The sequence below is a fragment of the Nerophis ophidion genome, linkage group LG04 (assembly GCF_033978795.1).
Source record: "Nerophis ophidion isolate RoL-2023_Sa linkage group LG04, RoL_Noph_v1.0, whole genome shotgun sequence".
NCBI classification, from domain to species: Eukaryota; Metazoa; Chordata; class Actinopteri; order Syngnathiformes; family Syngnathidae; genus Nerophis; species Nerophis ophidion.
The window spans coordinates 35,457,658-35,485,577 of record NC_084614.1 but is presented as its reverse complement, the minus strand read 5'-3'; the positions used below and the strand labels follow the sequence as shown (position 1 = coordinate 35,485,577).

Sequence of the window (27,920 nt, the reverse complement as noted above, 5' to 3'; positions counted from 1 at the left end):
GCGCTATATAAATATAATTCACTTCACTTCACTTCATATCTGAAGACAAATATTTGTTTTTGTTGTTCATTAATAGTCAAGTATCAACGTGTCATCTTTTTCTCATTACATGCTGCCTTTATCTGTATTTTTACATTTTGATAGCAAGAGAGATTTATTCTTTAAGTTCTGTACATTTACATGTACATGAGTGTATCTGGACAGATCCAGTAAGAGTTTGAGCAGAAATAACTCTTATGGGAATGATCTATACACCATTAAATATTAACATGCTACTGTATGTCACATTAACGGTTTTTAAAATGACTTTATGAAATTAAAAAAACGTGTAAAAAAAAAAAAAAAAAAAGCAGTTTGGCTAATGAAAATAAAGTCTAATGAACACGCGCTTTTCTTCAACAACACCAACATTTTGGCTAAAAAAATAAACAGGAGTGATACCTCTCACATCGAATAACACAATCTTCACAGCATGTGTTCAGTTGAATGAGATGACAAAAAATTAAAGCTTATATTTATGTTGTTTGAACACTGATACAGTTTGCAGTTAAATAAAGGACAAGTGAGTATCCCAGTAACCAAACTAAAGACTTTATAATCAAGTTGTGGCAACGTTCCCGACACAGTGCCTGCTGTATGGTTCCCCGCATCATTAACTCTCAGTCACAGTTGATGGACGCTGTATTGAGAAAATGAAAGCAACATCACATAGTTTTTATCCTTCGCTGTATACTTTTAGTGTGAGACAAATGTGTCTGTCCACACCTGTCGCCAATGGAAACACAGCAGTGCGCTCTTAAACGCACGCAAAGACTCAACAGAAAAGAAGCGAGAAAAATTAAGTTAAACCAAAGGCTTGGCTCGGCTTACTCCGAGGGGAAATCTCCGTAGCAAAGTCCGTATAGTTGTCTTCCGCCATGTTTTTTCATGCTGAACGTCGCCTGTGCGCATGCGGCAGTTCTGCTGGGACTTTGTTTCCAGAAGTAAGCAGTGTTGCCTAAAATGCAGTAACAAATGACGTTTTTTCTGCAATTAAAAATGTTAACGGTTTTACTAATGGTCGGGAATTTTACCACAGTTTATCATTATACCATTTACCGTCACAGACCTATATACGGTATACAGTAGAAAATAGATGGACGCATAAGTACGTTCTGCTAACTTTTGCTAGCCTTTCAATGTCCATTGTACGTTAGCATTAGGCCATGTCCACGCGAACGCAGATACTTTCCAAAACGCATATATGAGGTTAAAACGGTCTCCATCCACATTAGTGTACTTTCAAAACAGTCTCTGTCCACACGCAAACACATACTCCTGCTGCCGTGTACATTTTGTCCAATCAGAAGCCTGGAAAAGCAGCCATAGCTGACTTGGTGGCATTAAACCTCTGTTTATACGTTTATTGTGATATACTACAAAATAAAAATAGCATATCCAATAGAATACCGTCATTTGTAAAAAAAAAAAAAAAAAAAAAAAAAAAAATGAACAATAGGGATATATCAATTTAAAAAAAATATTTTGTGTGTTCAAAAAAAGCAGGGAGAAGCAAAGCTCACAATGTCCTGCCCCATCATTCAGATTTAAAAATCAACCTGATAAAACAATATTTAGTATGTTTTTACAAGACACATATATCTAATTGTGATTACATCTAAATATACTCACTATAATAAACCTGCTAATAATCACTATTATAAATGTTCAGATGGCGAAAACCAAACTATTTACTGTACCTATCCCTTTTTTTCAATTAATTGTTGCAAACACCTAAAAAATCATCGATTTCAGGGAAATATGTAGAAGTATGACTGGGTGTGTGACAGCCGACAGGTAACAAAACACACAGCTAGGAGGAGTCACTGAGGGAACTGGAAAGAGGATGGGTTGACAGCTGTGTACTGTAGATCCCAGAGGACGGGCTGAGTCATTGATCAAGGATATAAGTAGCTTGACATTTTAACATTCACTGACAGACACTGAGCTTCAGTTGGGAGTAAACCTTGCAGGAATAAGAACAAGTTACCCTAAGGGCGGACTGGAGACATAAATAACATTTCTATTCCCTGGACTATTTTTACCACACATTTCATTTACTGTAAATTGCAAGTAATGCACAATGGCTGAGAACAAAAAGCAAGATTATCAGCAAACATTTGACCAACAAAGTATATTTAATATTTTCCGCTTGTGTTGGACCGTCTGCTGTAATTAAGAATATTCGGTTTACGTCATGAAAACATGTGTCTCTTTGTGAGCGCATCATATGACTCAAGGTTTCTGCCAGCAATGTCCTGTGACAGTCCACTTGGTAGTCTAAACAGTTAAACTAATGTGATGATGATTTTGGAACTGTATACTGTACAAGTACGAAGAACCATACTTCAAAAAAGCTAAAGCTTTAATGATTCTAAAATATGGCTTTAGAAATACCATATGATGCTAATTCTTCTGGAGCCATTTAATTTATGGCGGCGTAAGAAACCCAGATGTCTCAGTCTGAGACAACCTTAAATTAGCTAAAAACCTCAGCTTCAGCATTAGAAAGAACTCTCTCTGTAAATACAAATAAGTGAGATAAGGAACAATGTAAACAACTCCTGCATAGTCAGAGCTTAACAATTAGTCAATAATCAATAAGAAAATTTGGCACCGACAAATAAATGTGTTAAGTCAATTATGCTGTACAATTTTACAATTATTATCATAGTACAACATAAAAACATCCGCCGAACGTTATAAATATTATTTGTATTGTAATCCTTAGGGTGCCATATGTAGAAATGTAATGTCAAGTCATCATTAAATGGCACTGATATGTCAAAAGTCATATTATTTTTGAATACCTTTATAACTGATAATGGTCATTTAGCCGGGATATGTTGATTTCAAAATTAGATTTACAGCCTCAAAATCTTATTATTTTCATTTCGATGTCCCGTCCTCCACTGTTAGACCAATTAGAAAGTCTGTGAGTGTGTCCAGGTTGCCAGTTACACATAGTCATCTTTGTCTAGCTACTGCCACTGGTAAAGTTACTAAACATGTCAGAACTCAGTATATCTAAAAGGCCTAGTTACCATTATCAATTTATTCATGACAAAGCCAGGAACAAAACAAGGATTTTGTATTGGGGATGCTTTGAAAGATGGAGACAATTGAAAGCAGAGAATATTTTTTAATCGGACGCCAAACTTGCTTATTTCCTCCTTGATAGGGAAGGGAGGCATTTATGTTTTGTTATTACTTGTAATAAATGGAAATGGTAATTTCGTACCGAAACTATATTATCCAATACTGTCGATGATGTTGTCTAACAAACTTAGTATGTTTGTGCAACGAGTGCTTAGCATGCTAGTCCGGTCAATGACACATCGACATATAGGCTAACGGGGTAAATATATACCCGTTAGCCTATATGTCGATGAGTCATCCAACCAACAAGGGAAAGTATATTTTCAATTAATAAAACGTGGATATGGGTCACGGATATGGGTAGTGTCAGTACCCATTTCGTTCTCAAAATGCTGATACGCAGAGGAGATGGGGTTTTAACATTAGTGCAGCTAATTGTGATACTGTACGTGCATCCTCCTTTAAAGTCTGAGCTGTATTGTTGTCCCGATACTAATATTTTGGTACCTGTTCCAAAATTGCATTTTGATATTTTTCAAAATTGTCATTATTGGCTTTATTTTAGCAGAAAATCTTATGATACATTAAACATATGTTTCTTATTGCAATAAAATAACAAATTCGGCATTAAATAACTTAGTGAACATACGAGACAACTTGTGTCTTAGTAGTGAGTAAGCAAACAAAGGCTCCTAATTTGTCTGCTGATGTATGCAGTAATGTATGTCATTTCCTATTTTATTTTGTCACAATTGTGAGGAACAAGCCATAGAAAATGTATTATTACGGTAATCTACCAATTCATTTACTATAAATATCTGCTTGCCTTCTGTTTTAATGTATTATATGTACACATTGTTCAAATGTAATAATCAGTTATTCTTCTGTTGTTTGGATACTTTAAATACGTTATGTGGGACACTACAATATTTGGTATACAGCCAATATTAAGTAGTTATAGGGTAATACATTGGTAATACTTAGTTCTTTTCTGCCCAAGAAGGTATTTCCTGGGTTTATGAACAATAAAAAAATGACAAAACATTGTGATACTAAAAAATATCTATGTAATCGTTGCTTGCTGTTATTGGTTAGCTATTGTATCCTCCCATTTTTTGTAGTGAAGCATGCTAAGCTATTCCTTGTCCTGCAAGGAGGATATATTTTAAGAAAAACTTTATTTAGAAGAAACGAAATAACTGCAGACTGCAGATGAACATTAGCCGCTAGCAAGCCAACCATGTGTTAAAGCCCCCTTGCAGAGTGGCGTTTCAGTATTTCTAGCTTCACTTTTATCTTTAGTTTTTAAGACAAAACGCGTCCATTCTCCGTTTTCTGTCTCCACATTGTGTCTGCTTGTAAGTATTGTAAGTAAGTGCATGTCTTTTGCCTCACATGCGCCTGTGCTAGTATTAACAATGTCACGACAGTGCGGCGTAATGTTCGTAAAAAAATCAAAAGTACCTGCGTTTTGCAGAGGCAATATTGTACTGTTTCTAATTAAATTATATTATTATTATTATTTTTTTTTTTTAAATGAATCCTGATTCAAATTGAAAAGGATTCTTAATTGATTAAAAAAATATATACATTATTTTTTTTATTCATTTTAAATCTGTCTTTTCCAGCCCCTCAGGCAAATCATAATGTTGATGTAGATGCCTACATCTGTTGTACAGATTTACTTCAGAAAAGAGAAATGTGGGATACTTATCTTGTTGCCTTAGTTCTATTTGACTTTAATAAATGTTTGCGTGGAATTGTATTCAAGAGCTTTATTTGAAGTAGTATACAATAGAAACCAGAGCTCTTAAACTATCATGTAGAAAGCTAAAATGCAAATGGAATGCGACTGAACTTGACATTTTCCATCAAGCATGGCGTAATAGTTTAATAACTTATAAATGCATGCTTACCTTAGCCAAAGCTAATTACTACTCCAAACTCATCCGCCTCAATAAAAATAATCCTAAATATTTTTTTTAGTACAGCAGCAACGCTAACCCAACAAGGGACTCCTCCCAGTAGCTCCACCCACACGGCTGATGATTTTATGAATTTCTTTAATAAGAAAATTTAACTCATAAGAAAGGAGATTAAAGATAACGCGTCCCAGCTAGAATTGGGTTCTATTAACACAGATACGAATGTATATACGATGGAATATAGCCCTTCAAGATAGCCTTCTCTTTTTGATGAAACAACAGAGGAACTCCTGTGACATGAAAATGGGACAAAACAAACGTGTACTTGACCGGTATACCATATAACTCTACTGGGCTGTGAGTAAAGTAAATGCAGCAACACTGCAACAGTACTTTGCGGTAGTATTTTTACATTACTTGAAAGAAAACATTACGGACACAGCATGGATGTTAACATTGTAGCAAAACGGAAGCTAAACTAACAGAGCCTAAAAAGGAATTGATAGCAAAAAGAGGAAAGAGGAACTTTTTTGATTGGATTGAAAAAGTTAAAACACCCAACGAGAGTTTGTAGTTAGATGAAAACCAGCAGAAAGGAATGACATTATCATGGGAATCGGAAGGCACTTTTATTTATTGACCATCACCACAGTCACATATCTTGTGAATACAATTGGCTTTTGTCAATGCATCCTCTCACACACACACACACACACACACACAGACACACACACGCGCGCACACACGCGCGCACACACACGCGCACTTACGCACACTTCCGGCTTTACAATAATATCGCGAAAGGTCACATCCGGTCCGACTTCACCACCAAAATTAAATAATGGCTCACACACAAAGACAACGTCCTCACTTATTACACAACAGGAAAGGAAAATTAATCAATTAATAACTGATCAAAGTGAGATTTGATGTCGCACACAAACAGCACAATAAATTGATGTCAGATGGAGACTAGAGACGTGTCAGCAAACCCACTCTTGTTGGAGAGTATTTTTTGGATAATTACCTTACTTCAATTTTTCCCTTTTTTGAGTGGCTTCATATTGGCCTGTGGATTACTTTCTTTGACGACATACGATAAAGCACAGTAGCGGCAGTCGTGAGTGAAGCGTGTTCCCTTCAAACGTATTACCATGCAAATCTTCAAGGGACTTTTGAGGAGGAAATATTGTTGTGTTACAAACTTTTGTGTTGTGTTGCTTCCTTATTTGTGATCATTCCAGACCGATTATCAGATCGTACCAGGGTCTTTTTTTTTTTTTGCTTTGGAGTGGCATCTGAAGTTAATGACAGTAGCCACGTGTGCATTGACATTTATTTAATCTGATCATCATTCAGATTAGAATGTTACTGTGTATGACGTGCATTTTCATGCATCACACCTTAAATCGGAATACTATACTTTGAAAAGCGCAAAACAAAACAGAAAGGTGTATTATTTCTACTATGGCGCCATCTTTTGGACAAGTTTGCTCAATGCAAATGCTGAAGAAGCATTAGACTTTTACTGTTAACCCTCAACGGGACAAGCGGTAGAAAATGGATGGATTAAACCGTTTCGGTTCGGTTCGGAGGTGTACCGAACGAGTACACAAGCTAGCAGCGACCGGGCTAGGACAACATGTAAAAGCCAGAGCTGGAAGACCCTCCTGCCTCGTTAAGATCTCCCGTTTGGGAACACTTTGGCTGCGCCATACAACAATGGAGGATGGAGGTTTGCCGAGATTGTTCAGCAGCTGCTTCTGATAACACGTCAAACACGTGTTACACCTTTCCTGCTTCCGGCTCCCAAACCGTAGTGTAGTCGAGGAGCGCAGGGGAAACACTCTTCAAGGGCTGATGTATTCACGGGGGCAACACCCTTCTCTCTACCCGGCAGTGGGTCTCCACAGGTCCGGACTCCAGGGTAATTGAAGAGTCCGGCGATTAGTTGCAAATCGTGGCTTTATTGAAGTTTTGCACACAGCCAATCCAGAAAAACACTAGCCACTACCGCACTCTACCGCTCCCTCACCTCTCTCGCCCACACACTCACCTCACATGCTGTCCCATATTAAAGGGCCACACACACACATAGGCTACTCTTGTCACACAGTGGTTCTCAACCTTTTTTCAGTGATGTACCCCCTGTGAACATTTTTTAAATTCAACTACCCACTAATAAGAGCAAAGCATTTTTGGTTGAAAAAAAGAGATAAAAAAGTAAAATACAGCACAATGCGTCTGATTTATTAAATGGTCTAAAAAAATAACTAAAAACTTGTTGAAAAATAAACAAGTGATTCAATTATAAATAAAGATTTCTACACATAAAAGGAATCATCAACTTAAAGTGCCCTCTTTGGGGATTGTAATAAAGATCCATCTGAATTCATAAACTTAATTCAAAACATTTCTTCACAAAAAATTTAATCTTTAACATCAATATTTATGGAACATGTCCACAAAAAATCTAGCTGTCAACACTGAATATTGCATTCTTGCAGTTCTTTTTCATAGTTTATGAACTTACATTCATATTTTGTTGAAGTATTGTTCAATAAATATATTTATAAATTATTTTTGAATTGTTGGTATTTTCAAAATATTAAAAAAAAAATCCCACGTACCCCTTGGCATACCTTCAAGTACCCCCAGGGTTACGCGTACCCCTATTTGAGAACCACTGTCATAACACATGCTAACCCTTTTGAAGCGTCACCACAGCATTCAAGCAGCCTCTCCTCGGCGAGTCAGGCAGGGCAAAAGCAATAACAAATGTTTTTTATAGCAGCAGATTTAAGTCCATATTGCATTAAAAATTTGATTTTGACCCACTTCTATGGTGGACGAGCAATGAGCCCATATATCCTCTTATTGCCAAGTTAAAGGATATATGCGGGGGGTGTTGATGAACGTGGACCCCGACTTATTCATCCATCCATACATCCATCATCTTCCGCTTATCCGAGGTCGGGTCGCGGGGGCAGCAGCCTAAGCAGGGAAGCCCAGACTTCCCTATCTCCAGCCACTTCGTCTAGCTCTTCCCGGGGGATCCCGAGGCGTTCCCAGGCCAGCCGGGAGACATAGTCTTCCCAACGTGTCCTGGGTCTTCCCCGTGGCCTCCTACCAGCTGGACGTGCCCTAAACACATCCCTAGGGAGGCGTTCGGGTGGCATCCTGACCAGATGCCCGAACCACTTCATCTGGCTCCTCTCGATGTGGAGGAGCAGCGGCTTTACGTTGAGCTCCTCCCGGATGGCAGAGCTTCTCACCCTATCTCTAAGGGAGAGCCCCGCCACCCGGCGGAGGAAACTCATTTCGGCCGCTTGTACCCGTGATCTTATCCTTTCGGTCATGACCCAAAGCTCATGACCATAGGTGAGGATGGGAACGTAGATCGACCGGTAAATTGAGAGCTTTGCCTTCCGGCTCAGCTCCTTCTTCACCACAACGGATCGATACAACGTCCGCATTACTGAAGACGCCGCACCGATCCGCCTGTCGATCTCACGATCCACTCTTCCCCCACTCGTGAACAAGACTCCTAGGTACTTGAACTCCTCCACTTGGGGCAGGGTCTCCTCCCCAACCCGGAGATGGCACTCCACCCTTTTCCGGGCGAGAACCATGGACTCGGATTTGGAGGTGCTGATTCTCATTCCGGTCGTTTCACACTCGGCTGCGAACCGATCCAGTGAGAGCTGAAGATCCCGGCCAGATGAAGCCATCAGGACTACATCATCTGCAAAAAGCAGAGACCTAATCCCGTGGCCACCAAACCGGAACCCCTCAACGCCTTGGCTGCGCCTAGAAATTCTGTCCATAAAAGTTATGAACAGAATCGGTGACAAAGTCCAACCCTCACCCCGACTTAAACAAGTTGAAAAACTTATTGGGGTGTTAGCATTCAGTGGTCAATTGTACGGAATATGTACTGTACTGTGCAATCTACTAATAAAAGTCTCAATCAATGAAAAAAAGCACTTTAAATGTAGAAAAGTTTTGTTAAAAAAACATTCCGAGCCTTGTCTTATTTAGTTTTTATTCTATATATGTTGACCACATTAACCCTGGCAATGGACCCTGTGTGTATGTTATGCCATTGTTTACAAGTTTGGTAAATAAATAACCAAAAAAAGTATGTTTTGTTTTCTTACTGTACCGAAAATAAATCAAACCCTGACCTCTAAACCGAGGTACGCACCGAACAAAATTTTTGCGTACCGTTACCATACTTGCCAACCCTCCCGGATTTTCCGGGAGACTTCTGAAATTCAGTGCCTCTCCCGAAAACCTCCCGGGACAAATTTTCTCCCGAACATCTCCCGAAATTCAGGCGAAGCTGGAGGCCGTGCCCCCTCCAGCTCCATGCGGACCTGAGTGACGTGTCGACAGCCTGTTTATACGTCCGCTTTCCCACAATATAAACAGCGAGCCAGCCCAATGACGTTATAACTGTAGATTGATCGAGGGCGAGTTCTTGGTTTATTAAGTGGGTTTATTGTTAGGCAGTTTCATTAACGTCCTCCCAGCGCGGTAACAACACACAACAACAGCAGTCACGTTTTCGTCTACCGTAAAGCAGTTTGTCTGCCGTTAACAGCAATGTTGTGACACTCTTAAACAGGACAATACTGCCATCTACCTTACATGCATATGTAAGAACATCTACGGCTTTTAGAGGGTGCAGAAGAACGAGGAAGACACAGCCATGGCGACGCCAACGATGAGTAAGATGAAGAAATACGCTTGTAAGTTCCAAGCCGCAGCTGTGATTGGACCTGGAAAGCCTCCGGGAAGAAATAGTGGACTACCAAGTGCTTGGCAGAGAAGATCTTCCTCAGGAAGCAAAGATTGACCGGTTTTGGGCCATGCTAGGGAGAAATGGAAGATTCCAGACTCTAGTGCATTTGATGAAAGTACTTTTGTGCGTACCACACCGCAATCCATCATCAGAGAGGGTGTTCATTATGGTTAGAAAAATAGTGACAGAGAATAGAACAAGAATGGACAATTCAAACCTTAACTAGACAACGAGCAGATGAGTGTTATGTGTGTGTGTGTATATGTGTAAATAAATGAACACTGAAATTCAAGTATTTCTCTTATTTATATATATATATATATATATATATATATATATATATATATATATATATATATATATATATATATATATATATATATATATATATATATATATATAATAAAATAAATACATATATATACATCTCGCAAAAAAGTATTTAGTCGGCCACCGATTGTGCAAGTTCTCCCACTTAAAATGATAACAGAGTTCTGTAATTTTCATCATAGGTACACTTCAACTGTGAGAGACAGAATGTAAAAAAAAAATCCAGGAATTCACATTGTGGGAATTTTAAAGAATTTATTTGTAAATAATGGTGGAAAATAAGTATTTGGTCACTTCAAACAAGGAAGATCTCTGGCTCTCACAGACCTGGAACTTCGTCTTTAAGAAATTCTTCTGTCCTCCACTCGTTACCTGTATTAATGGCACTTGTTTGAATTCGTTATCTGTATAAAAGACACCCGGCCACAGCCTCAAACAGTCAGACTCCAAACTCCACTATGGTCAAGACCAAAGAGCTGTCGAAGGACACCAGGAAAAGAATTGTAGACCGGCACCAGACTCGGAAGAGTGAATCTACAATAGGCAAGCAGCTTGGTGTGAAAAAATCAACTGTGGGAGCAATTATCAGTAAATGGAAGACATACAAGACCTCTGAAAATCTCCCTCGATCTGGGGCTCCACGCAAGATCTCAACCCGTGGAGTCAAAATGATCATGAGAACGGTAAGCAAAAATCCCAGAACCACACAGGGGGACCTGGTGAATGACCTGCAGACAGCTGGGACCAAAGTAACAAAGGTTACCATCAGTAAGACACTACGCCGACAGGGAATCAAATCCTGCAGTGCCAGACGTGTCCCCCTGTTTAGGCCAGTGCATGTCCAGGCCTGTCTGAAGTTTGCCATAGAGCACAAGGATGATACAGTAGAGGATTGGAACTTTTTGGTATAAACTCAACTTGTCGTGTTTGAAGGAAGAAGAATATTGAGTTGCAGCCCAAGAACACCACACCTACTGTGAAGCATGGGGGTGGAAACATCATGCTTTGGGGCTGTTTTTCTGCTAAGGGGACAGGACGATTGATCCGTGTTAAGGAAAGAATGAATGGGAGATTTTGAGCCAAAACCTCCTTCCATCAGTGAGAGCTTTGAATGGTTGACCAAATACTTATTTTCCACCATAATTTACGAATAAATTCATTAAAATTCCTAAAATGTGAATTCCTGGATTTTTGTTCACATTCTGTCTCTCACAGTTGAAGTGTACCTATGATGAAAATTACAGACCTCTGTCATCATTTCAAGTGGGAGAACTTGCACAGTCGGTGGCTGACTAAATACTTTTTTGCCCCACTGTATATTGCTAGAATTCACTAAAAGTCAAGTGTATATATATATATATATATATATATATATATATATATATATAAAATACTTGACTTGGTGAATTCTGGGTATATACTCCTCCCCTTTTACCCACGCCCCCAACCACGCCCCCGACCACACCCCCCACCTCCCAAAATTGGAGGTCTCAAAGTTGGCAAGTATGACCGTTACACCCCTAACCCATAAGCAGCTTTCTAGACACATCATCATCACAAATTGCTCTTTTTGTTTTTAAGGAAGCTAGATAGCTTAGGTGTTGTTTTATTTGCTGCTATTTGGACTTTTCTTTGTTTACATAAGGAAATCATACTTTTTTTTTTACTAGCACTTCGCCTGTCTTTGCTTTTAAATGGACAAAAGTTTGATAATTATTTTTGTAGCAGCCTATTTGCTGTACAGTTCATGAAAAAATCAGATTGAAGTAATAATGTTGGTTGTTTTTGTTAGCAGAGGCCTAAAATATCTCAAGCTGATTTAAAAGATGCAAAACTAGTTTTATCCTTCATAATTTGATTTGTTGACTTATCGTTAAGATAGCTGTTGACAAGTCAACTATCACAATAGTCTTTAATTGCAGCTCTAAATTATACCAAATTATAGTTTGCATTTCCTTTGTGATCCGTGATGGCATCCAGTTTAAACAAGGCTAATAACAAGGTAAGTCTAAAATTGTTCATGTTACTGCAGTCACAGTCAACTTTAACTGTGTTGCCTCTAATAGGTTATTGCTGGAAGAAGAAAAGTGGAGAGCAAGCAGCAGCACTTATCTTCTTGGACGTAGATGAAACAATCTTTTCTTGGGTGTGAATAAAATAATCACCCACCAGATCTGAGAAGTATGGCTTGTATGCCGACAGGACAGGTCAGTCTGCTTTCATCACAAAAGCAGGCCCAAAAATGATATCCCTGTATTGAAAGCATACCTCATTGTACACCAAACCTTTATTAAAGATTTAAAACACAAAGAGGAATGTGAAACAATATACAACTTCACTCATTTCATTCAACTTGAAATATTATGAGCTAGTTCTCACTGGTTATTATTCAATCAATCAATGTTTATTTATATACCCCTAAATCAAAAGTGTCTCAAAGGGCTGCACAAGCCACAATGACATCCTCGGTTCAGATCCCACATCAGGGCAATTCATATGTAGGGTTGGGTATCGAGTATCGATTGGAACCGGGACTAACTTTCCGATTCTCACGGAATCGTTCAAAAGTTTAAATTTCGATTCTTAGTTTCGATACCCAGTCCGCCGACCGGAAAAAAATAATAAGTCAGTCGACCCGGAAGAAGAAGCCGCTGAACACCAACGAAGAAGCGCCCACCGCCGGAAGTGTTAACATAGCCGAGCCTATGTAGCCGAGCGAGTCAGTCAAGCATGGATAGCGGTCGAAAGTCTGGCTTTATTTTGCTAAAAGAAATGAAATATCGGCGAAATGTAACACGTGCAACAGGACTGTTTCGTGCTCAGGGGGGTGCACGTCGAACATGATAAATCACCTCCGAGTTCATGGAGTACAAATAAATTCGTGTCCCGTCTTCGACAGGAGACACTATCTGTCCAGAACGCTCACGCATCCTGCCTGAGAAGGCGGATATGGTCATTTTCCTAAACAAGAACTGTCTCTGATTTTATACTGTACCTGCTGCTAATCTGTACTGGGTTTTGCAAGTTGTTTCTTATTGTTTATTTGCTTTTCTGCATCAGGTTAGCCCATCAGTGGGAGCACGGTAACATGTTTAAGTACCTGCAGCATCATACGCTTGTGTGTGTAAATGTGTTTTCATGAGGTTTTCAAAAATAAAGCTCTCTTGATGAAAAAAGTGTACCCCTGTGAAAATGTATTCATAATTTATAATATTTATATTCAAGTTCATAGATTTGATATTTATATTCTAGTTGAAAACAGCCCTGTGAGAAATTTATAGTAGAGTTCATAAGAAGTTTAAAAAGTTAATAGAATTCAAATTGATGGAGAATGTCAGACTATTTCATTCAGAAAGACTGTAGGTTAGCTAGCTCATTTAAAATATCCTAAACTTTTTTTTGAACTTGCCTTTTTTTTTTTTTTTTTTTTTAAAGAAAGAATCGGAATCGAGAACCGTCAGGAATCGGAATTGAAACAAAGAATCGGAATCGGAATCGTTCAAATTCAAACGATACCCAACCCTATTCATATGTTACTGTATATCAGGGGTCACCAACGCGGTGCCCGCGGGCACCAGGTAGCCCGTAAGGACCAGGTGAGTCGCCCGCTGGACTGTTCAAAAAATAACTCAAATAGCAGCACTTACCAGTGAGCTGCCTCTATTTTTTAAATTGTATTTATTCACTAGCAAGCTGGTCTCGCTTTGCTCGACATTTTTAATTCTAAGAGGGACAAAACTCAAATAGAATTTGAAAATCCTTGAAAATATTTTAAAGACTTGGTCTTCACTTGTTTAAATAAATTCATTAATTTTTTAACTTTGCTTCTTATAACTTTCAGAAAGACAATTTTAAGAAAAAAAAACAACCTTAAAAATTATTTTAGGATTTTTAAACACATATACCTTTTTACCTTTTAAATCACTTCCTCTTCTTTCCTTACAATTTAAAATTTAAAGCCCACCAGGCTGCACCAAACATTTGGTGCCTTGTTGACACAGAATAGTACAATGGTGTATGCGCAGCAGCTACTGTATGAAGGTTGCAAGCCTGTTTGGTTCCACTTATCTTTGTGAATCAGCCTTTTCTGACATGAACTTCATCAAGAACAAACACAGAACTCGCCTCAGTGATGCACACCTGCAAGACTCACTCAGAGTTGCAGTGTCAAGTTACACACCAGAGTACAACACACTAGTTAACAGCATGCAATGCCAGGCTTCCCACTAACTGACAAAGAAACAGATAACAGATTTGGTGTCCAGTTCAAAGTGTGACATGATTTATTTAAAAATTTGAGAGTTGACTTTTGTATTTTACATGAGTTATTATTTGTACAAACATGGTACAGTAATTCATGATTTGTTAAAAAATGTTAGTGGCCAGCTAGTTAAAATGGGATATTGTGGTTTCACAAGACTGTCTTAGAAGTCATCATTTGAAAATGTTCAATTTTAAAAATGTGCACTTAGAGAAAATATATAAAGAAAGTGTTGCATATTGATATTTATCTGTTTCTATATATATTTATTGTGAGAAATCATTAAGATGATCAGTGTTTTCACAAAGATAAATATCATTAATCATTAATAACATAGAGTTAAAGGTAAGTTGAGCAAATTGGCTATTTCTGGCTATTTATTTAAGTGTGTATCAAACTGGTAGCCCTTCGCATTAGTGAGTACCCAAGAAGTAGCTCTTGGTTTCAAAAAGGTTGGTGACCCCTGCTGTATGTGAACAGAAGACAAGTGTCTAAAATAGTATGGACATTTTTGGTTTGTTTTTCCAAATGTTCTTCAATGTAAATCTGTAAACACTGCAGGCTAAAAATTGGCACAGGAAGACCAAAAACCAACTGAATTGGTATATTAAAAAATGCATGTCTGATCATATACACATATTTTCATTTACGCCCTGAGTCTCTGAATTAAATTAAGTTAATTTGCTAGTTACCCTATCTGAGGACAGCTGGACAGACATTTTAAGTAGAGTTCATTAATATTCCATTGGTGCTAGATACAGCCTTATTCAATGAACGCCAATACATTGTACCTATTATTCCAAAGTCCGGCTGGCTAAGATACACTATATTGCCAAAAGTATTTGGCCACCTGCCTTGACTCACATATGAACTTAAAGTGCCCTCCCATTCCTAACCCATAGGGTTCAATATGATGTCAGTCCACCTTTTGCAGCTATTACAGCTTCAACTCTTCCGGGAAGGCTGTCCACAAAGTTGTAGAGTGTGTTTATAGGAATTTTTGACAATTTTTCCAAAAGAGCATTGGTGAAGTCACACACTGATCTTGGTCCAGAAGGCCTGGCTCTCAGTCTGCATTCTAATTCATCTCAAAGGTGTTCTATTGGGTTCAGGTCAAGACTCTGTGCAGGCCAGTCAAGTTCATCCATGTCCTTATGTACCTTGCTTTGTGCGCTGGTGCACAGTCATGTTGGAAGAGGAAGGGGCCCGCTCCAAACTGTTACTACAAGGTTGGGAGCATGGAATTGTCTAAAATTTACCATTCTCCTAGCAAACTCCAAACCCAGACACGTCCATCAGATTGCCAGATGGAAAAGCAAAATGTATCACTCCAGAGTCTAGAGTCCAGTGACAAGGTGTTTTACACCACTGCATCCAACGCTTTGCACTGGACTTGATGATGTATGGCTTAAATGCAGCTGCGCAGCCGTGAAAACCAATTTCATGAAGCTCTCTGCGTACTGTACGTGGGCTAATTGGAAGGTTACAAGAAGTTTAGAGCTCTCTAGCAACTGACTGTGCAGAAAGTCTGCCACCTCTTTGCACTATGCATTTCAGCATCTGCTGACCCCTCTGTCAGTTTACGTGTCCTACCACTTTGTAGCTGAGTTGCTGTTGTTCACAAATTCTTCCATTTTCTTAAAATAAACCTGAGAGTTGACTTTGGAATATTTAGGAACGAGAAAATTTCACAACTGGATTTGTTGCACAGGTGGCATCCTATGACAGTTCCACCCTGGAAATCACCGAGCTTTTTAGAGCGGACCATTCTTTCACAAATGTTTGTAGAAACCGTCTCCAAGCCTAAGTACTTGATTGTATACACCTGTGGCTGGGCCAAGTGATTAGGAAGCCTGATTTTCATCAATTGGATGGGTGGCCAAATATTTTTGGCGATATAGTGTACATGACGGAATATCGAATACCAAATACATTACATCCACACTGTCCTCAAAGGGTTACATTTTAAGACCTCGGTGAGTATCAAAAAAGTAACATACCTGTACAATAGACACTGGAGCTGCAACTATTCGATTAAATACATTAATTTGATTAGGAAAAAGCTTAAATTTGAATGTTGTTGCTTTGATGATTCATTGAATGAGTATAAATTAAAAAAAAACAACTGTAAAAAAAAATCCTGGTCACATGAAGTGCCCGGAACTTTCCGCAATACTGCTCCAACAGAGTGCACATGAGAGCAGGCTTTTAGGAGATACAGGGTTGTGCAGTGAAGTGTTGATAGAGAGAGATTGCTCAAAGAAAAATGAAAATGGGAGAGGAAAGCAAAGGACAAAAAGAAAATGAGCTAAGCTGTCAAAGGTTTTGCGATCATTTAAAATTGAAAAAAAATTGTGGAAAAATGTTTGCACTGTCGAAACGAGCTGGGATTTCACGATATCACTACAATGATGCAGCACGATACAAGAAAACATTATGCGTATTAACATAGCAGTAAGCAACTAAAAACAAGTATATGTTGTTCTTTTTTACCATTCATATATGCAGTTAAGAGTGAGTAATTTCGTGCCAAAGTGACCGTAACAAAGGTGAGGGTTTGTTGTGACCGCTTTTTTGAGTCTCTTTATGTCAAAAAAAGTCTGCTCTTTGTGTGAATAAATGGCGCACACGCTTCTGTGTCAAAGCTATTTCAAGTTGTCTTGCTTTCGTGTTACAAGCGCAACACCGGTGACCCCAACGCTTCACTGAATGAATTCAGTGAATATTATCGACCATGACGGCGAATGCAGTTTCACTAAAGTTGCCGGAGTTCTGGGAATCTTCCGCGACTGTATGGTTTGCCCAGGTCGAAGCACAGTTCGTGCTGCGTGGTGTTGCTGAGAAAGACACAAAGTTCTATTATGTAATTTTCCCCCTCGGGAGTGCAACTGCGACCAAAGTGGTTAGCGTCCTTACGTGCCCACCACAGGGGAACAAGTATCTCACGTTGAAGGTTAACCTCTTAATAGACCAGAGAACTTTTCAATGCGGAAAGAGCTGGCCGCCTTTTTCCGTTGCTAGGACTAGGCGATTGCAAGCCCTCTGAACTTATGGACAAAATGCTAGACTTCTGAGATGAGCACAGGCCTGGTTTCCTCTTCTTGCAGCTTTTCCTGAGACTCTTGCCTTCTCAGGTGTGGGCTGCTTAAGCAAACACTGCCATCTCGGACTGCCGCGAACTTGCTGCTGAAGCAGACAAGTTCATTTTAGCCTTTAACCGACTTATATGGCTGCATTCTTTCTGGGTGGGGCAGAAAGGCCCATGGCAGATACTTCCACTCTCGCTGGTGCTTGCGGAGTTCCCCAACCTGGCGCAGCCCACGTTCTCGTCAGCTACCGCCAAGCATGGTGTGGAAATCTACATTGCCACCACGGGCCTCCATTTGCACGCACGAGCTCGGAGCCTGGACCCTGCAAAGCTCTCCGTCGTTAGAGATTAATTCAATACTATGGAATGCCTCGGGACTATTCGCCGCTCAGAAAGCCCGTGGGCATTTCCCCTCCACATGGTGAAGAAGCCTGGAGGTGGTTGGCGGCCATGCGGTTATTACCGAAGGCTCAACAATGCGATTACCCTGGACAGTTTCCAGTCCCCCATATACAGGATTTTTCCGCCAACCTGCCTAGGAAAACTGTTTTTTCTAAGGTGTATCTCGTCCGGGCATATCACCAGGTGCCGGTCCACCCCTCTGATATCCCGAAGACGGTGGTCATCACCCCATTTGGCCTGTTCAGATTTTTACGGATGCCCTTTGGCCTTAAGAGCGCCACACAGACTTTCCAGCTGTTTTATTTGGCTTGCCGTTTCGGTTTATCTAGTCGGACGACATCCTGGTGGCGAGCACCTCTCAGGCTGAGTATATGACACACCTCAGGAGCGTTTTTCAGTGCCTTAGCCAACACGGGCTCATTGTTAACCCGGCTAAGTGCCAATTCGGGGTGTCTGTAATTGACTTCCTTTGACATCAAGTCACAAAGTGCGGGGCAGTTGCCCTTCCAGCGAAAGTTGCTGCCATTGCAAACTTCCCCAGCCCGTTCACCGTTAAGGCGATTCAAGAATTGCTTTGCATGTTGAATTTTTACCATCATTTCATCTCCCGGGCAGCTGACCTCATGCGGTCGCTGTATGATGCTCTTAAAGGGGCTGCTCCCAAGCACATGGTGGACTGGTCTGACACACGGCACAGTGCATTTGCAGGGGTAAATTGTGCTATCCTGCTGGCCCACCCATTACCTGATGCTCCAATTGCAAACACCACGGACGCTTAAGACTATGCATTAGATGTAGTGCATGAGCAGTGGGTGGGTGACACTTGGCAACCTTTAGCTTTCTTTAGCAGGCCGTTGCGCCCCCGCGAGCGGAAATATAGGATGTTTGACCATGAGCTCCTCCGCCTCTATCTGGCCATACGTCATTTCCGTTTGCTGATTGAAGGAAGGCATTTCACAGCTATTGTGCACCACAAACCCCTCACTTTCGCGATAGCCAAGACGGCCGAACCGTGGTCGGCTCGGCAACAGAGGCACCTCTCCTACGTCTCCGAGTTTAGGACGGACATCCAGCATCTTGCTGGTAAGAACAATGTCGTTGCTGACTGCCTCTCCTGAGCCGTCACGGGCGCTGTCCATGTGGGGCTCGAATTTTGCACAGATGACAGTTGACCAAGCAAACAACCAGGACATCCAAGCTCTGAAGGCTGCAGCCAAAGGGCTGCAGTTGTCTGAAGTTCCATTTGAGGACACAGGTGTTACGCGCCTTTGTGACACCGCTAGAGCATGTCATCAAAATGCATTATCACGAAATGAAGATAATCCTAAAAGCTTTATCCTCAGCAAAATGTGCCCACCATTTTTGAGGTGGCCGCCATTATGAGTCGCTTTATGTAAAAAGATACTTCTGCTCTTTGATTGAATAATGTTGTTTTGCTTTCACGTTACAAGCACAACAGTATAGTCATTGGTACCGTATCGATTCCAATGCGAAAGGCACCCATCCCTAGCGGTTAGCACGGCTTATTGTATCCCTCTACAGTGTGTAGTGTACCATGTTTAGTTATTTCTCATCCTCCTTGTAAGGAAACAGTAAATTTGCCGAAACAGTAAATTTGCCGTCACAGAAGTGAAAATTAGTGACTCACGCATCCCTAACTAGGACTACATTGCGTTCAGGACAAATTTGCAGGCCACAGCTAGAACATGTCATCAAAATGCATTATCACGAAATGAAGATAATCCTAAAAGCTTTATCCTCAGCAAAATGTATATAACTTATATGCTATACAGTATATGGTGCGACCCTAAATGTAAAGTAACATAATATAATTATTCAAATCAGGCCCAAAATCTAATCAGTTGTTCCCTGACAGCTTCATGAAAATTTGACAATAACTGAGTTATTTTGCCAACTAACTTACAGGCAAACCAACAGCACTCATTACATAACCCCCTGGCAGAGGTAACACAACTGAAGATATAAACGTTAAAATTTAAAAATGTTATACCCACTGTTATACTGTATGATAATGGTTAATACCGCTCTGTTTAGTGATTTAAGGACTCAGTTTCTCTTCAGACATGAACACCATGTGCCAGACAAAAGTGAAAAGCCTTGGCAAAATAACTGCGAGCAGATGTTTGCAACGTCGCCTGAAAAATGACCAAGTTATTCGCCTTTCTAAATTTCATGTGATAATGTGATGGTTGCAATGCCAATCAAATGATTTATTAAAATAAACCCCAGTATCCATTTTAAGTTTTAAACCATGAGGAATGAGAAATGAATCAAGTCAGATAGAATCAATTTGAATATACCGAGCGAGGGATTAGTAATGCAAAGGTCACTGACAGCTCACTCATTTAGTACTGGTGCTGTATGCTGAAAACTCAAAGCTACAGTTAATACAACATTGAGTAAATACTTCACACTACTGAACATTTATTTATAGGCCTCTCTCCATGTCTTATTGGAGGAGTCCTCATTTATTGATCTGCATTGTGTCTAAATATCAGACACTATAGTTTGTAAAATGCAAATACAGTCAGATATTCCAGAATAATATGTTTACAATTGGTGAGAAATTGTCGTTAACATGAGGGTGGTTCATTCTGTATGGTTCTGAATTTTATGTTCTTCCAATGTGGTCATTGAAATCCCACATCCTATGGTATGCCAAGGCTGAAGTATGTGGGTAGAAACAAAACTGCGCTCTGGCCTGGAATGAAACAGGCCTTAGATTGTGGCAAGAGGCTATATTTGTTCTGACCACACCCCTATTTCACTACAAATCAGTAAGTTGAAAATATAATTGCCTGACTTTAGGCTAGTTTGAAATGTAATAACATCATATGATCCGCCTGAAAAAACAAGTCTATGTACAGTATTCCTTGTCAACTATCTATTTATCCATCTACCTAACAACACACAAGCCATCTGTCCAGGCCAGGACCATATAACTGGCGGCCGGGAGGCCAAATGACACCAACGTGAGTTCAGTTCAAATCTTAAGAGACAACATTTTTCCAGCAATTATCCAAAAAACTGGAAAACTCTTCCACACACAACCGTGGGCTGACCTGGTAGAGGCTCGACAAAGATCCCCCATGACTATTTGTTGATTATGAATATATGAATAATTTTTGATTGATTGATTTAAGATCTTTGTATTGACCTTTTAACAACCTAAAGACCATTGTGTGTACATGGCTATTTTCTTCAGAAATTTGCAACTGATAAAAGACATGGACCAAAAAAGAATGTCCACTGCAGAAAAAGTGGGTTCTCAAAAAAAAAAAAAAAATGTTTATCAAATTAAAGAGAGAATTCCTTGGTCCTTAGCTTTCTGGAAATATGGCTCTGAGAAGAAATTAGCTGAAAAGCCCTGGTCTAGAAACAAAAGAAAAATATAATTAACTAGTGATACACTTTATGGACAGCTGCAGTACAACAGGCTTGTTTAAAACTATCTTTCTTAAATATTGACCCAGTACAGTAATCTAAAACATACAGGAAGTGGACAACTGTCAATAGAGCAACTGCATGACCTGGCTACTATAAAGTAAACAGCTTCCAAATCATCCCTTTTTCCACTGTACGTATTGTTAAGTTTATCTTCTAACAAATGTGCAGTTTCAGAAATTATGCAAAAATAACAATTTACATTATGTCATTAATATAATAAAATTTATGTACAAACCTTTTTTTAGCTTTGCATCCAAGTGCAAAAAAACCCACCAATTATATATATAAAAAGGTTCTCTTACAACCCATACTGTAAGTGAAATGGGTCAAAATATCAAAATGGACTTGATGGCTTATATAACTCTCATGGGTGATACAAGAGCCATTATTGACAGAACTATTATCATGAATACTGGGGGGAAAACTGCTGTCTGAGTTGCTTCCACATTTCTTCCCTCCAGTAAAAGACCTGAGTCAGACTCTCCACTTACACAGCTTGGCTCCATGGAGTGTGAAAACAAATGTACAAATACATGCACAATGAAGACGACTTAGCTGAGTGGGTGGTTTTACACTACAGTTTTTCCTTCATCACTGTAACTAAAAAACAATGTTTCTACAACCACACGGACATGATTCAACACTGTGTTTCCAAAGTGGATATTGGAAGTATTAACACATTTAACGTCAATAGCCAACATTCTGTGTATGTCACACACCTATTTAACATTCTCTGTTCATGTCATCACTACTGTCAACACACACCTTATTGGTTCTTGACAGTTTTTTTCAATTGCCTCTTAAAATATTGACGACGCGTTCCACTACACATGTGTCTGCTTGACTCAGTTGACACCTTCAGATCCATCTGTTCATATGTGTTTATTCGTCTTGACTATACAAATGTGTTATTTTTTCTTGTTTTGAATTTTTGATGATTTTACCTTAAAGTCTTAATTTTGTTCTGAATTCTTAATTGGATTTTTTATTGCCTGTAAGGTGACCATTGTGTTATGGAAAGCACCAATAAATAAAATGTAACCGGTCACTAAACAGATTTCTTTGCGCAAGGATGATAGCCTGCAGAGGGTGGCATGCATTATCGATGATGGCCAAAAATGTGTTTAAAGACTCTGCAACTGTAGTTAGTCCAGCCTTCCTTATTAGCCTGCCCAGCCTTAACAAGACCTTCTTGAAGGTGCAAGCATACCACAGTGTAGACGTTTACACTTGCAACACTGGACTTTTTTTGCAGACGTTATTTCTTGCAGCCTCCTCGGGAAGTAATGTCCACTGTGGAGAAAATTGCTTCTCAGAAAGTAAAAGTTGAAAGACACTGAAGTAATCATTGTTTTACACTTGTTACACTGTTACTCTGAAGTATCACAATGTCTCTATAAAAGACATGTTTTTTTATTTGCTCGAAACAGTGGATGTCCGTGCATACTTATTTGCACTTAAAAATAATGTTTGTAGTAATAGATATGGTTATTTTAGCATTATGTTTGTGTTCAATTACAGTAAGTGTGTTTATCCTAAACATTCCTGCCACTTCATTTTACACACTATAACATTTTTAAGGCTTTTTTTGGACATATACCACAACAATATTGTGCTGTGGCCTTAAAACCTTGATATCATACTGTGAGATTTTGGTATCTTTACATTCCTAATGAGAAAAGGTATAAATTGCCTGACCAAGTCAGCATTTGTACAGCACTTGGGTGTCAGGAGGTAGTGTCGTGTCATGAGCTCAATTGACTTAGACAAACTTTAATGATCCACAAGGGAAATTGTTCAACACAGTAGCTCAGTTACAATGATGGAGAGTTGCAAGACAGTTTCTTCTCTTTTTATATGTTCCCCTTTAGTTTGGGGGAACTGAAACTGACTAACTGTACTTGACACAAAACCCCTTCCAAAACTCATATCAAAGGAAGCTGCGTTGTGTGGCTGTTTGTGAGTATGCAAAAATTCTATCCCAACGACTTTGGAGCAACTACAATTTATTTGATTGGAGAGATGTTATTACTACCATTTTAATTGAACGAACTCACACACTAAAATATTTCCAATGGTGGTGTGTTGGTGTACTGTCCTGTGCCTACTGACAAACATTGTAACTTGGTGCAACCGGTTTCTCATTCCCTCTGGTCTTTCAATAGTAACCATTGGATTTATTGAGTACAATACTGTATATTCCAGACCATAGGGTGCACCGGATTATAAGGCGCACTGCCGATGAGCGGGTCTATTCAGGTCTATTTTCATATAAAATGCACATACAGTCCATCAAGCCGTGCGGATTCATAGCTTACCAAATTCGTACTGAAACATTTTGACAGCTTTTTCAGCGCCATGTGTAATGTTCTATATACTCAAAGGAACTTTTAAGGTTTTGTTGTTGTTTACAGTGTCATATTGCAGTGTACACATATCTCTTATTTGTGACTACCATCCACTGGTCACACTTATTACACCATGCACCAGATAAAATTGATTCGAGGTCGGTAAGCACGACCAGAATTATTCTGTACATTAGGCGCACCAGGTTATTAGCCGCACTGTCAATTTTTTAGGAAATGAAAGGTTTTTAAGCATGATTTACGGTCCGAAAAATACGGTATGCAAATAACTGCCAATTAGCAACACAAAATATTATTATACAGAGATGTTAGGATTATCAATACGGCAATATTAACTGAAGAAATAAGGAAAACTTTTAGATAAATGTTAATCATATTTCATACCAACATGCATTGTAATTTCTAGATGAAGATTTTTACAATTTCACTTACAAAGCTGAAATCAAGTGCCCACCAATAAACCAACTCTTCCTCCTTCTTCTGCCCCATTCTCCAAACAAATCTTACTAGCCAGGCCCAGTTGCAGCTATTCTGAATCCTACCATCAAAACGCAACAAGGCATGGGCCGGTAACGGGTTTTAAGGTATACTGTGGAATGAAAAGGTGACTGTTTTAAAAACACGACAATGTTCCTCCATATTGTCCTGCGGTATGACAGAAAGTAGAAGTTAGAAAGCCTTCAGGCACACAGTATCCAATGAATGTCGAGTTTTGTTGCAGTGAAAAACTGACAATTATTCCGTGTAGATATCTTTTGACGCTGAGCGTCATAACTGTTGAATCTGTTGTAACGCCATGGGAATGAATGAGAAGAAAGTTGTCTCAGTGACCTGTGCATTTCCCAGCATGCCTTGCTGTTACAATTACCACTTTTGAATGTGTGTATTTTGCTGTAGCATACTTTTTGCTCCCAGGAGCTTACGTCGCTTGCACCTTTCCCCTTTCTTCCTTAGCGGCACACCTATGCTATCGAGACGTTTGTTGTCAGCACTATGGTTTTGCGGCAACAGGCGTGGAACTAATGACTACACACGGCAAAGTGTTTAAAAAAGGCAGCAGCGTCAGTGTTCTGATGTAACGTGGTAAGCTACTTCTGATGTGGTTTTATGTAAACGGGACAGCATAAAAAACACAGAAAGTTCAATGCAGGAAATATAATTTTACTAATAAAAGCACCAACCAGAATTAGACAAAAAAATGACCTCGATATCAATTAGAAAAAGGCAACAATATGCACAGCAGACAACACGCACACATACACATTACAACTATTTATGAGGGAACAACTCAATGATTGAAGTGACAAGCTTCAGCTCGCAATCCAAACAATACCCCCTCTGTGGACCAGAAGATATGACAGCCATGGAAGCACATGATATCTCTCTATTAACTAACACAAGAACAATCCGAAGAAAACGTCCAATTTAATAGAGCTGCTATAACTACCACTGGTACACTAACAAACACAATTTAGCTAATGCTGCTCTGTCTGGACGCTGACATCACATGTCACTTGGCAACAGGCACTGCCTTTTAAAAAGGCACATAAGCTCTAATATGAAACGTTTGCCAACTGCATAAGCCGTATAGATTGGATGTAATTTTTTTTAAAGTATTACTTTGCCCTACTTTCATGAAAGAGTAATTTTGTTAGTAATAAATAACTTTTGGGCAGAGTAACAAGTAACTATGATTAAACAATTTAAAAATATATATTTTTCTGAATACTGATGATACCATGTATGATAAAAAGGAGCACATTTCAGAAAAATCACTAAAATACACATCTTGGCACGCTGCCAAGCTGTGTGAATGAAAAGGCCTTGACTTACTGAATCTATAATCTTTTTAATGTTTTACTTATTTTTTTTGCATACAATATACAATACTGCATATAATTTATAGAAGTTTTGTATTCAAGACAGAAGTTTTAATGTTTTCACTTTATTAATCTCAATGTTGAAGATTTTTTTGCATGTAATGTTACATTTTTGTTACAGTAGTATTTTCTTCAAGACAAAAGTATTGCTTCCCAGAGGACGCTCTTATTTTAGTTATTTGATACTTACTGAAAAAGTACTATTTATGTATTGTCTAAAAAAAACATTATTCAAATTAGGATTTTGCTAAGAGTAAAATGTAGTGTATGCAGTGTAATTTCAAACTCCTAATATTTAATCAAATAAATAAATACATAGTTTAGAATTAAACAATGTATTTATGCGACCCGACCTCGGATAAGCGGTAGATGATGGATGGATGGATGGATGGATGGATGGATGGATTGGAATTATATGTCAGTAATATTCATTGCTTTCTTTAAAAATTAAGGGGGGAAAATCTGGAAGAATCGTAAATGAAATTTTTTGTGAAAAAATCTGGAGGTTTTATTTTTAAATAAATAATAAATGGGTTGTATTTGTATAGCGCTTTTCTACCTTCAAGGTACTCAGAGCGCTTTGACACTACTTCCACATTCACACACTGATGGAGGGAGCTGCCATGCAAGGCGCTAACCAGCACCCATCAGGAGCAAGGGCGAAGAGTCTTGCTCAGGACACAACGGATGTGACGAGGTAGGTACTAGGTGGGGATTGAACCAGCGTCCCTTGGGTTGCACACGGCCACTCTGCCACTGCGCCACGCCGTCCCTAACTTTAGGCCAGATTGACTAGGCCTACAAAATGAATGCACTTAAATGAGAATAAGACATTTTTTTACCAAAGAACCCTGACTACATGCTATGTAGACCACAGAGAAGTGTTTTAAATGAAGAAAAAATATCAATATGACCCCTGTGTGTTATTTTGTACGAACAGGGTTTAATGGATCAGGGGGTGTCGTTTTTAATTGTGTAAAATTAAATTATTGCTACTCATGTTGGTAATTTGACATATTTAGTGAGAATGATTAAGTTCCCTGCATCCTACTAATAGTACTGTGAACTCCATTGTTAAATGTATTAAATTGGATGTTTATAGGGTAATATTGCTGGAGTCTGTTGGGGTTCTTATTGGCTGAAATCCACCACTTAGGCCAAATGCCCATTAATTTTTATGTGGTTCCGTTGGCTATATCTGCTCAGGAGATTTACACCTGTGTTTTAGGGGAATCGAATTTCCCTTACAGTCTTAAAGAATTTGCCACTGCTCGGGATGTAAAAATAAACAGTATAATGACAAACTGCAGTAAAACTTTTCACGGTGAGTACTTCCGTTTTAAATCAAAATTATTGTAAAACCATGATTGATAACGCTTTGAAAAACTCACAGACTAGTGACACTGCCCATTTACTGGGGAATCAAGCTTGCGCTAACAAGCTTAAATGCTCACATGAAAGCAAAAGTCATTGATGTCTTTCCCAATCAAAAAAAACATTCCCCAATCTAAACTCGTATGAACACATTACTTTCTGAGCAACTATTATATTCAATTATGCACATTAAACCTACAGGCTGTGCTCTCTTAGAGAGTTTGATTGATACTCTAAGCAATATGACAAAAGGAAGCAAATTTGTGTGCCATCACATAAACCCAACGTGACGCAGCCAACGCTGTTTTTGTTTTTTTAGTCATTAAAAAAAATGAACTTTTACAAATTAAAACAGAGGAAGATAAACATATTCAAACACTAAAAAAATAATAATATGGCTCTTAAGTAGCTAGAACAATATTATTGTATAACATTCTTCCCAGAAAGTACGCTTTCTTGGCAAAAGTGGCTATGTATTACTTTTTTAACAAAAGTGTGTATGAGTCATTTTTGAGCACATTCAACAATACAGTGATAATAGTGATAAATAATTTTGGTGACAATAACCATGATATAAAATGTTCATATCGTTATATCGGGCTTCACCGTGGCAGAGTGGTTAGTGCGGCTGCCTCAAAATACGAAGGTCCTGAGTAGTCAGGGTTCAATCCTTTTGATTGATTGATTGATACTTTTATTAGTAGATTGCACAGTACAGTACATATTCTGTACAATTGACCACTAAATGGTAACACCCGAATAAGTTTTTCAACTTGTTTAAGACGGGGTCCATGTTAATCAAATCATGGTAATCTCGGACTCGGGATCTTTCTGTGTGGAGTTTGCATGTTCTCCCCGTGAATGCTTGGGCTCCCTCAGGG

At 39.0% G+C, this 27,920-nt stretch overlaps 1 protein-coding gene across 4 annotated transcripts in view; it reads right to left on the bottom strand.

Annotated features, from left to right (window-relative positions):
* specc1 (sperm antigen with calponin homology and coiled-coil domains 1) overlaps nucleotides 1–27,920 on the bottom strand; it is a 189,866-nt gene that overhangs the window by 152,629 nt on the left and 9,317 nt on the right. The window lies entirely within an intron of this gene.